Below are 10,467 nucleotides of genomic sequence, written 5' to 3'. Positions count from 1 at the left end.
GAGAGAGAAGCAGGCTTCCCGCGGAGCAGGGAGCCTGATGCGGGGCTGGATCCCAGGACCCTGGGATCATGACCTGAGCCAAAGGCAGACGCTTAATGACTGAGCCACCCAGGCGCCCCTCAGCTTGTCAATTTCTACAAAAATTCCTGCTGGGAATTTGGGAAGATTTGACACCTTAACAATATTGAGTTGTCTAACCCAGAAACAGCATGTGTCTCCATTTATTTGGATCTTCTTAATTTCTCTCAGCTATATTCTTTATTTTTTAGCATATAAGTCTTTCATATTTTTGGTCAGATTTATCCCTAAGTACTTCATATATCTTGATGGTATTATTGTTAAATTTTAATTTCAACTGTTTGTTGCTAGTGTATAGAAATAGTTTTTGTGTGTATTGCTCTTGTGTTCTGCAACCTTATTAAAATCATTTATTAGTTCTAGTATCTTTGTTGTAGATTCTATTAGATTTTCTACATAGATGATTATACTGTCTCAAATAAAGAAAGTTTTACTTCTTTCTTTCTAATCTGTATGCCTTTAATTTCTTTTTGTTGCTTGGTTCCACTGGCTAGAAACTCCAGTACCATGTTGCATAAAAGTTGTGAGAGCAGATGTCTTTGTCTTGTTCCTGAACTTAGGTGAATGCATTCAGGTTTTCACAGGTTTTTTGGTAGATGCTCTTTATGAGGTGAGGAAGTTTCCTTCTTCATCCTAGTTTGCTAAGAGTTTTTTTTTTTTAATTTTATTATGTTATGTTAATCACCATACATTACATCATTAGTTTTTGATGTAGTGTTCCATGATTCGTTGTTTGCGTGTAACACCCAGTGCTCCATTCAATACGTGCCCTCTTTAATACCCATCACCAGGCTAACCCATCCCCCCACCCCCTCCCCTCTAGAACCCTCAGTTTGTTTCTCAGAGTCCATAGTCTCTCATGGTTCATCTCCCCCTCCGATTTCCCCCCCTTCATTTTTCCCTTCCTACTATCCTCTTTTTTTTTTTTTTTAACATATAATGTAGAGTTTTTTGTTTGTTTGTTTGTTTTTTAATAGGAATGGATATTGCATTTTGTCAAAAGCTTTTTCTGAGTCTGTTGAGGTGATCCATATGATTTGTCTTTTTTAGATTTGTTAGTATGGTGAATTGTTTTGGTGGATTTTTTGAATCAATTTCTTTTCTGGGGAAGACCCACTTGGTCATGGTACATTACTATTTTTTTAATTGTTGGAGTGTAATTGCTAAATTTTGTTTAGAATTTTTGCATGTATATTTATGAGGGATATTGATATGTAGTTTTCTTTTCCTGTAATGTCTCTTTTTGGTATCAGGGTAATGCAGGCCTCATAGAATGAGTTCTGGGAAGTATTCTCTCATCCTCACTTTTCTGGAAGTTTGTGTAGAATTGTTATTGGCATTATTTCTTCCTAAATTTTACCATTGAGGCATCTATATCTAGAGATTTTTAGTTGGTAGGTTTTTAACTATAAATTCCATTTCTTTAATAGATATGACTCTCAGGTTATCTATTTCTTCATAAGTGAACTTTCATAAATTGACAAAGAATTTTTCCATTTCACCTAAGTTGTAAATTTTTTTGACATAAAGTTGTTCATAATAGTTATTTTTTGTCGTTTTAATTTTATGGAATCTGTGGTGATGTTACATCTTTCTTTTTGGTAATTAGCAATTGGTATGCTCTTTTTCTCCTTATTAGTGTAACTAGGGTTTGTCAATTTTATTGAACTTCTCAAAGAACCAGCTTTTGGTTTGGTTGATTTTATCTATTAGTTCTGTTTTCTATTTGTTTGATTTCTGCTTTGATCTTAATTATTTCATTACTTCTGATTGTTTAATTTGCTCTTATTTTCTGTTTTCTTTTCATGGAAGCTGAGGTCATTGATTTGTGAATCTCCTTTTTTCTACTATAGACATTTAATGCTATAATTTTCCCCCTAAGAACTGTGTTAGCAGCATCTCACAAATTCTTTTATGTTCAGCTTTAACTTTCATTTAGTTCAGAATACTTTCTGTTTACCTATTTGATTTTTTGTGTGTGAATAAAGTTTTATTGGAACACAGTCACACCCATTTACCTATTTGAGTTTTTGCCTTGACTCTTGGGTTATTTATAATTGGCTTTTAGTTTTAAAATATTTGAGCATTTTCCAGATAACTTTCTGTTACTTATTTCTGTTTTGATTCCATATGGTCACAAAACATAATTTCGTATGACTTGAATTATTTTAAATATATTGAGACTAGTTTCATGGCCCCAAACATGGTCTTTCTCAGTAAATGTTGTGTTTATAATTTAATATAGTATGTATTTTGCTTTTTTGGGGTGGGTGCCCTATAAATGTCAATCAGTTCAATTTGGTTGATAGTGTTGTTCAAATCTTCTGTATCTTTACTGATTTTCTTTCAGCCTGTTTTTTTCAATTATTGAGAGATGGGTATTGAAATATTTGGCTATCATTGTGTATTTCTTTTTGCAATTTGTATATTTCTCTTTGCAATTCTTTCAGTTCTTACTTAACATATTTTAAAGTTCTGTTCTTAGGTATGTTTAGATTGCTTTGCCCTCTTGAAAAACTGACACCTTTATCATTAGGAAATGTCCTTCTTTATCTATGACAATATTCTTTACTTTAAAATCTGCTTTTTGTAGTATTAACATAGCCATTCCAACTTTCTTTTGACTTCTGTTAGTGTGGTTAGTCTGTTTCCATCTGTGACAGTTAATTTTTTGTGTCAACTTAGCTAGGTGATGGTGCCCAGTTTTTGGTAAAACACTAGTCTAGATGTTGCTGTAAAGGTATTTTGTAGATATGATTAACATTTACAACCAGTTGACTTTAAAATATTTTTTGAAATTTTTAAAGTTTGTTTGTTTGTTTTTAAGTAATCTCTATGCCCAACATGGGGCCTGAACTCACAACCCCGAGATCAAGAGTCGCATGCTTTTCCAACTAAGCCAGCCAGGCACCCCTCCAATCAGTTGACTTTAAGTAAAGATTACTCTCCATAATATGGTTAGTGCCTCAGCTAATCAATTGAAGACATTAAGAGCAAAACTGAGGTTTTCTGGAGAAGAAGGAATTCTGACACAAGACTGTAATAGAAATTCTGTCTGAGTTTCTGGCCTGCTGGCCTAGTCTGTGAATTTCCAACTCAAGACTGCAACATCAACTCTTACTTGAATTTCCAGCCTGCTGCTCTGCCCTATGGTTTCTAGACTTGCCATCCTCCATATACATGTGAGCCTGTTCCCCCAAATAAATATCTCTGTCTCTCTTTCTTTCTCTCTCTCTTTGGGTGATCTCTCACTACCTAAATAGAAAAAGAGGGAAAATAGAACAAAGAACAAATAGGACAAAGAAAATAAATAGCAAAATGACAGACTTAAGCGTAACCATATCAATATTAACATTAAATGTAAATATTCTAAAAGAAACAATTAAAATATAGAGATTGCCAAATTGCATAAAAAAATCAAGACCCAATTATATTCTGCCTTTAGTAATGTACCTAAAATATAAAGACACAAATAGATTAAAAGTAAAAGGATGTTGTATCAGTCTGGGCTCTTCAGAAAAAATATAATCAATAGGATATCTTTCTCTTTGTCTATCAGACTTTAAAATGAACGTTTCTACTGTATTACCTAATTTCTGGTAGATATCCTTTATTAATTTAAGGTTTTAAAATGTATAATAAATGCACAATTTTGTTAAATGATTTTTAAAAAATCTGTTGAGATAATCACATAGTGTTCTGCTTTGCATCTGTGTTTTGAGTAGTTAGTATATTGTTTTCTTTCTGGGCTGTACTTATTCTGCATTGGTATAACAATTATCCTGGCTTCTTAGAAAGAGATGGGACACTCTCTCTTTTTATATGCTCTATAAGTATTTCTGGGCTCAGTGGCTTATTTTAGCAGCAAATGTTTTTGTTTTTTTTATATGTTTTTATATGGTTATTTTGCTAACTTTTCAAAAAAGTGAAGAAAGATTTATTATATCTTTCTTTTAAACTTCTTTATTGAGATATAATTCAGATACCATAAAATCCACACATTTGAAGAATACAATGTAATGGTTTTAGTATATTCAGAGTTGTACAATATAGTGGGTTGAATGGTATCCCCCAAAAGATATATCCACCCAGAACCTCAGAATCTGGTCTTATTTGGAGTAGGTGCCTTGGAACTGTAACTAGGGTGAGGATCTCAAGATGAGATCACTGTGGATTAGGGTGGGCCCTAAATCTGGTGATGAGCGTCCTCATGAGAGCAGAAAAGAAAAGACACAGGGAAAGATGGGGCCAGCCATGTGATGATAGGGGTAAAGAATGGAGTGATGCATCTACAAGCCAAGGAATGTCAAAGAAGGACAGAGCCATCAGAAAGTTGGAGAGAAGCATGGGACAGAGTCTCCTTCAGACTCCAGTAGGAACCAATGCTGCTGAGACCTTGATCTCAGACTTCTGGACTCCAGAGCTCTGATACAATTCACTTCTATTTTCCTTAAGATTTTATTTATGTATCTATCAGATGGAGAGAGAGAGTAACAAGCAGGGGGAGCGGCAGGCAGAGGGAGAAGCAGGCACCCTGCTAGGCAAGGAGCCTGGTGCGGGACTCAATCCCAGGACCCTGGGATCATGACCTGAACGAAAGGCAGATGTTTAACCAACTGAGCCACACAGGCATCCCTCACTTATATTGTTTTAAGCCACCACATTTGTGGTAATTTGTTTTGGAAGCCCCAGGAAACTAATGCAGATTTTGGCACTGGGAAGCAGCAAACAATACCTAAACAAATACCTCACAAATACCTAAAACTGTGGGGTTGTTTTTGGAATAGAGTAATTAGCAGAAGGTAGAAGAATTTTTAGGTGCATGATAGAAAAAGCCTAGATTGGGGTACCTGGGTGGCTCAGTCGTTGAGCATCTGCCTTCGGCTCAGGTCATGATCCCAGGGTTCTGGGATCGAGCCCTGCATTGGGCTCCCTGCTCAGTGGGAAGCCTGCTTCTCCCTCTCCCACTCCCCCTGCTTGTGTTCCCTTCTCACTGTGTCTCTCTCTGTCAAATAAATAAATAAAATCTTAAAAAAAAGAAAGAAAGAAAGAGAAAGTCTAGATTACCAAGATGTGAATGTTAACGGTGATTCTACTGAGAGTTCAGAAGAAAGTGAAGAGCATGGTAGAGAAAGTTTCTTTCATCTCAGGAGTACATATATTGTCATGAAGAGAATGCTAGTAGAAATATGAATGTTAAGGTGCTTCTGGTGACATCTCAAAAGAAAATGAGGAGCATGTTACTGGAAGCTGGAGGAAAAGCAGTCTTTATTATAAAGTGGCAGAAGACTTGGCTGAATTGTGTTCTACTCTTGGGTTGAAGTCAGAACTTACAAGCAATGAATGTAGATATTTAACTAAGGAGATTTTAGCAAAGGAAGGTGAAGACTTGTTTCTTCTTGCTGCTTATAGTAAAATGTGAGAGGAATGAAATAAACTGAAGAGAGATTTGTTAAACAAAGGGGAACCAGCACTTGATGATTTGAAGTGTTCTTGGCCTATCTGGATTGCAAAGGATGCTAAAATTAGGAAGCTTATTATTGGAAAAGCATGCTCTAGAGAGAAGTCCAAGGGTATGACTGGTCAACATTTTTTTGAAGAGAGTAAGTGTGTGATTCATGTAAACCATCAGCTATCCCAGCAGAAATAAGGAATAGAAATGAGGTTATCCAGGAAGGATCTGTAGACACCCACTTATCTAATGATGTGTATCCCCATGACATACACAGGAGGCCTACAAAGCTTTTGAGAATATTGTCCTATTCTCAAAGCTGCTACTATGAGTCCACAGGCTTGAAAAGGCTGAATTGTGGGCCTAGACACTCAGTTATTGATTTGAAGTCTTCTTTTTCAATATAGGTATTTGTAGCTATACATTTCCCTCTGAGCACTGCCTTAGCTGCATCTCATAACTGTTGGTAACTTGCCTTTTTAAATTTTTCATTCATCTCAAGGTATTTTCTAATTTCCCTTGTGATATTTTCTTTGCTTTTTGGTTATTTTCAAGGTTGTTATTTTATTGTTTTTTTATTTTTATTTTTAAAGATTTTATTTATTCATTTGACAGAGAGATACACAGCAGGAGAGGGAACACAAGCAGGGGGAGTGGGAGAGGGAGAAGCAGGCTTCCCGGTCAGCAGAGAGCCTAATGCGGGGCTCGATCCCAGGACCCTGGGACCATGACCTGAGCCGAAGGCAGACGCTTAACCATCTGAGCCACCCAGGCGCCCCTCAAGTTTGTTATTTTAATTTCCACACTATTTGTCAGTTTTCCAAATGTTGTTGTGTGTTGATTTCTAATTTAATGCCATTGTGGTCAGGGAACATACTTTGGATAATTTCAAAATTTGAGGCTTGTCTTGTGACATACATATGTTTTACTCTAGAGGATATTTTATGTGCACTGGGGAAAATGTATATTCTGCTATTGTTGAGAAGAGTGTTCTATAGATGTCTGTTATGTGTAGTTGGCTTATAGTGTTGTTTGAGTCTTCTATTTTCTTGTTGATCTTCTGACTAGTTGGACATATCCTGCCTGTCTTTGTTTACCTGTGGCCTTGGGCCACACTAGATAGTTTATACTGAAAATGTGATTTATGGTGGGTGCCTCGGGCCAAGTAGTATCAGTTGACATCTGAAGGGGCTGAAGACTGAGTAACTAAGGTCAGCCACATTACCTTTGCTGATTTCAATCTCTATCTTTTAGCTTTAACAAACTGTAATCATGAGTATAAAAGTCTACAATTAAGTTCCAATGAACATGAACAAAGTACTAAACACATAAGAAAACCAGTCATTGTGGATGAGGGTCAGCAAAAACAACAAAATGTGAAGCCATACCAACAGATATGGAAATCATTGGATGTAGACTATAAAAAAGAGGAGTGTTTAATACCTTTAAGTAAATGAAAGAGGACTTTAAAATATTAATAAGGAAAGAGACTATCAAGAAATGACCAGGCAGATTTGAAGAGGAATCAAAGTACATTTTTTCTTTAGATAAGAAGAACGCAATTTAAATAGAACATAAAATATAATGTTAAAAAGATTTAATAAAAATATAAAGAATTACTATGAATTCAATCAATCTAACAGCATAAAAGCAAATTCTAGACGAAATAAGGAAATAATGTAATCATTAAAATTTGGTGGTGGAAAAAAGGAAGGGGATATATAGAAAGTGAAAGGAAGTAGAAGTAGGGGTGATACTAAAAATGTTATTTATGAACCAGTATGGCATGGGCACCAACCAATCACAATGGACATTGGCCATTGTAGAAGTAGGATCCTGAGGGTCATCTGCTGTGCCAGAGATTGGTCTTTTGTTGCATGAGGAGGTTTGGGAGTTCCAGAAGAGTGGCAGGGAAGACACTTTGATTTTTGTTTTGTTTTGTTTTTTAAATTTAAATTATCATTTTATTTACTTAAGTTTCAAGTTCAAAAATTTCCTTAAACTTTTTTTTAAGATTTTATTTATTTATTTATTTATTTATTTATTTATTTATTTGAGAGAGTGTGTGCATGAGCGGGGGGAGGGGTAGAGGCAGAGAGAGAATCCCAAGCAGACTCTTGCTGAGTGCGGAACCCAATGAGGGGCTTGATCCCACGACCTTAAGATCATGACCTGAGCCAAAACCAAGAGTTGGACACTCAACCGATTAAGCCACCCAGTAGCCCCCCAAAATCTCTTGAAACTGTTAAACTCACTTCACATAGCTTATTACTCTTCTTTTATCATTCTTTCTTTTTTTAACAATCACTTTTTAAAAATTTTATTTCATTATTATTTTTTTCATCATTGTAAGTGTACTTGTTAATCCCCATCACCTGTTTCACCCATCCTCCCTACCCACCTCCTCTGGTAATCATCAGTTTGCTTTCTATAGTTAAGAGTCTATTTCTGGGTTTGTCTCTCTCTCTTTTTTTCTTTGCTTGTTTATTTTGTTTCTTAAATTCCACATGAGTGAGATCATATGTCTTTCTCTGACTGGCTTATTTCACTTAGCATTATACATTCTAGTCCTATCCATGTTGTTGAAAATGGCAAGATTTCATTCTTTTTTATCACTGGATAATATTCCATCATATATATATATATATATATTATATATGTATATATATATTATATATATAATATACATAAAAGTGCCACATTTTCTTTATCCATTCATCTATTGATGAACACTTGGGCTGTTTCCACAATTTGGCTATTATAAATAATGCTGCTAAACATAGGGGTGCACATATCCCTTCAAATTAGTGTTTTTGTATTTTTGGATAAATGCCTAGTAGTGTTATTTTTAATTTTTTAAGAAATCTCCATGCTGTCTTTCACGGTGGCTTTACCAGTTTGCATTTCCACCAAAAGAGGGTTCCTTTTTCCTCACATCCTCAGCAACACTTGTTGTTTCTTGTGTTGTTAATATTAGTCTTTCTGACAAGTGTGAGGTGATATCTCATTGTAGTTTTGATTTACATTTCCCTGATGATGAATGATGTTGAGCATCTTTTCTTGTGTCTGTTGGCCGTCTGTATTTCTTCTTTGGAAAAATTGGGTGTTCAGATACCCTGTCCCTTTTTAGTCAGACTGTTTCTTTTCTTTTCTTTTCTTTTTTTGCTATTGAGTCATATGAGTTCTTTTTTTAAAATTTTTATTTTATTTTATTATGTTATGTTAGACACCATACAATACATCATTAGTTTTTGATGTAGTGATCCATGATTCATTGTTTTCATATAACACCCAGAGTTATATGAGTTCTTTAAATATTTTGGATACTAGCCCCTTATCAGATATATGATTTGCAAACTCCCATTCAATAGGTTGTCTTTTTATTTTGTTGATTTATTTGGAATCTTGAAGCTAGGAAACCAAAGCCAATAAACTCCACCAGATTTTACTTCGAATATCTACAAATTTGCATAAATTCCTCTTTTTTTTTTTTTTTAGGTCTCCCAAATAGCCTAAGTCTCTTGCCCTTATTTCTGCCTTGTAAAAAATAATCAGAACAGCATTCCTTTAATTTAAGAGACTTCATTATCCAATTTATTAATACCCTTGGGAGATAGAAAAACATTATACATTCACAGACAGAGGTAAAGCCTTTCCAATTACAGACATACAGACATACAAATTGCTTAAAACTCCAATCCTATAATTTCAACCACAGTTCAAGAATTGATAGAGAAACACCAAAACATTGTGGTCTAGATAGCAAACAGCTGTTTTCCTTCCCAGGGAGCATGAAAAAATAAACAAATAAAAACAAACAAACAACAACCAAATTCTCTGTCTTCTCTCACTCGATGAAAAAAAAAAAGATCTTTGTTGATAGAATCTATTAACCCAATTTTGGAGATCACCAAATGGTCATACATTCAAATGAAATTACCAGTTTTTGCTGACACCAAGAAGGAATAATTTCTCAGCCACAAATTCAACATACACACACATATATGCAATTAGTAGAAAGAGAAAATGCTAACTAGAGAAATGGAGAGTCAATGAAGTTCAACTTTTATTGTTGCTTGGCATTCACCTCTGGGAGCAAAGAGAATACGTGCCTAGGCTTAAGCTACTTACTGGGTACACTTCCTAATAATACAGTTTACTTAGTTCTGTCAGGTAAATTCTCTTGGCATCTTGGTGGAAGACCTCCAGAAAGATAATTTTCAAAAAGGTAAAATCATGATTCCAATACAAATGTAAAATGAACGTGTGTCAAGATTTTATTAAGCCCATTTATTAATGAGGGAGCCAGTAAGCTATCACAACCAGTTCCTTCTTCCCAATAATGAACAAAAAATCCCCCAAAATTCAGACTGGGGTCTCCCTGGTCTGCCTGAAGTCATTTATACCCATATTTAAACTAGTCACTATGGCTAGGAAATGGAATGCTTTGATTGTTCATGAGTTGGGTCTATGCCCACACATGGACTGAGAATGGGGGAGGTGTGGTTCCCCAACAAAAAATGGGGCATTGTTATTGACAATAGGAAGGAAGATGGATGCTGGGCACACAAAACAACAACCGTCCACTCTTTCAGTATTTGGCTGGGTAAGAGAGTAGAAAGGCTGGAGATTGGAAACCTAATTTTTTACTATCATATTGTAGGCCATCTAAAAATGGAGAGTCTGATAAGAGAGATATTATAGATCTTGGTTTGGCCAAACTTGGCAAAAGGACTAATATTGGAGGAAAAATGTCAATGTCTCCTAGCCTGTGGGTCTGGGATGATTATGGGAGTCATAATGAAAATGTACAACACAAAGGAAGAGCAGATGTGGGGGATAAGATGATGAATGCAGTATAAACACTTAAAATGTGTTGGGACATGGGTGTATTTCCAGGCTTAGTCAAAGAAGCTAACAGAGCAGAAAAAAGTGAG

This window comes from Phoca vitulina, unplaced genomic scaffold (genome assembly GCF_004348235.1).
Source record: "Phoca vitulina isolate PV1807 unplaced genomic scaffold, GSC_HSeal_1.0 scaffold12, whole genome shotgun sequence".
NCBI classification, from domain to species: domain Eukaryota; kingdom Metazoa; phylum Chordata; class Mammalia; order Carnivora; family Phocidae; genus Phoca; species Phoca vitulina.
Note: the sequence above shows the minus strand (reverse complement) of the source record.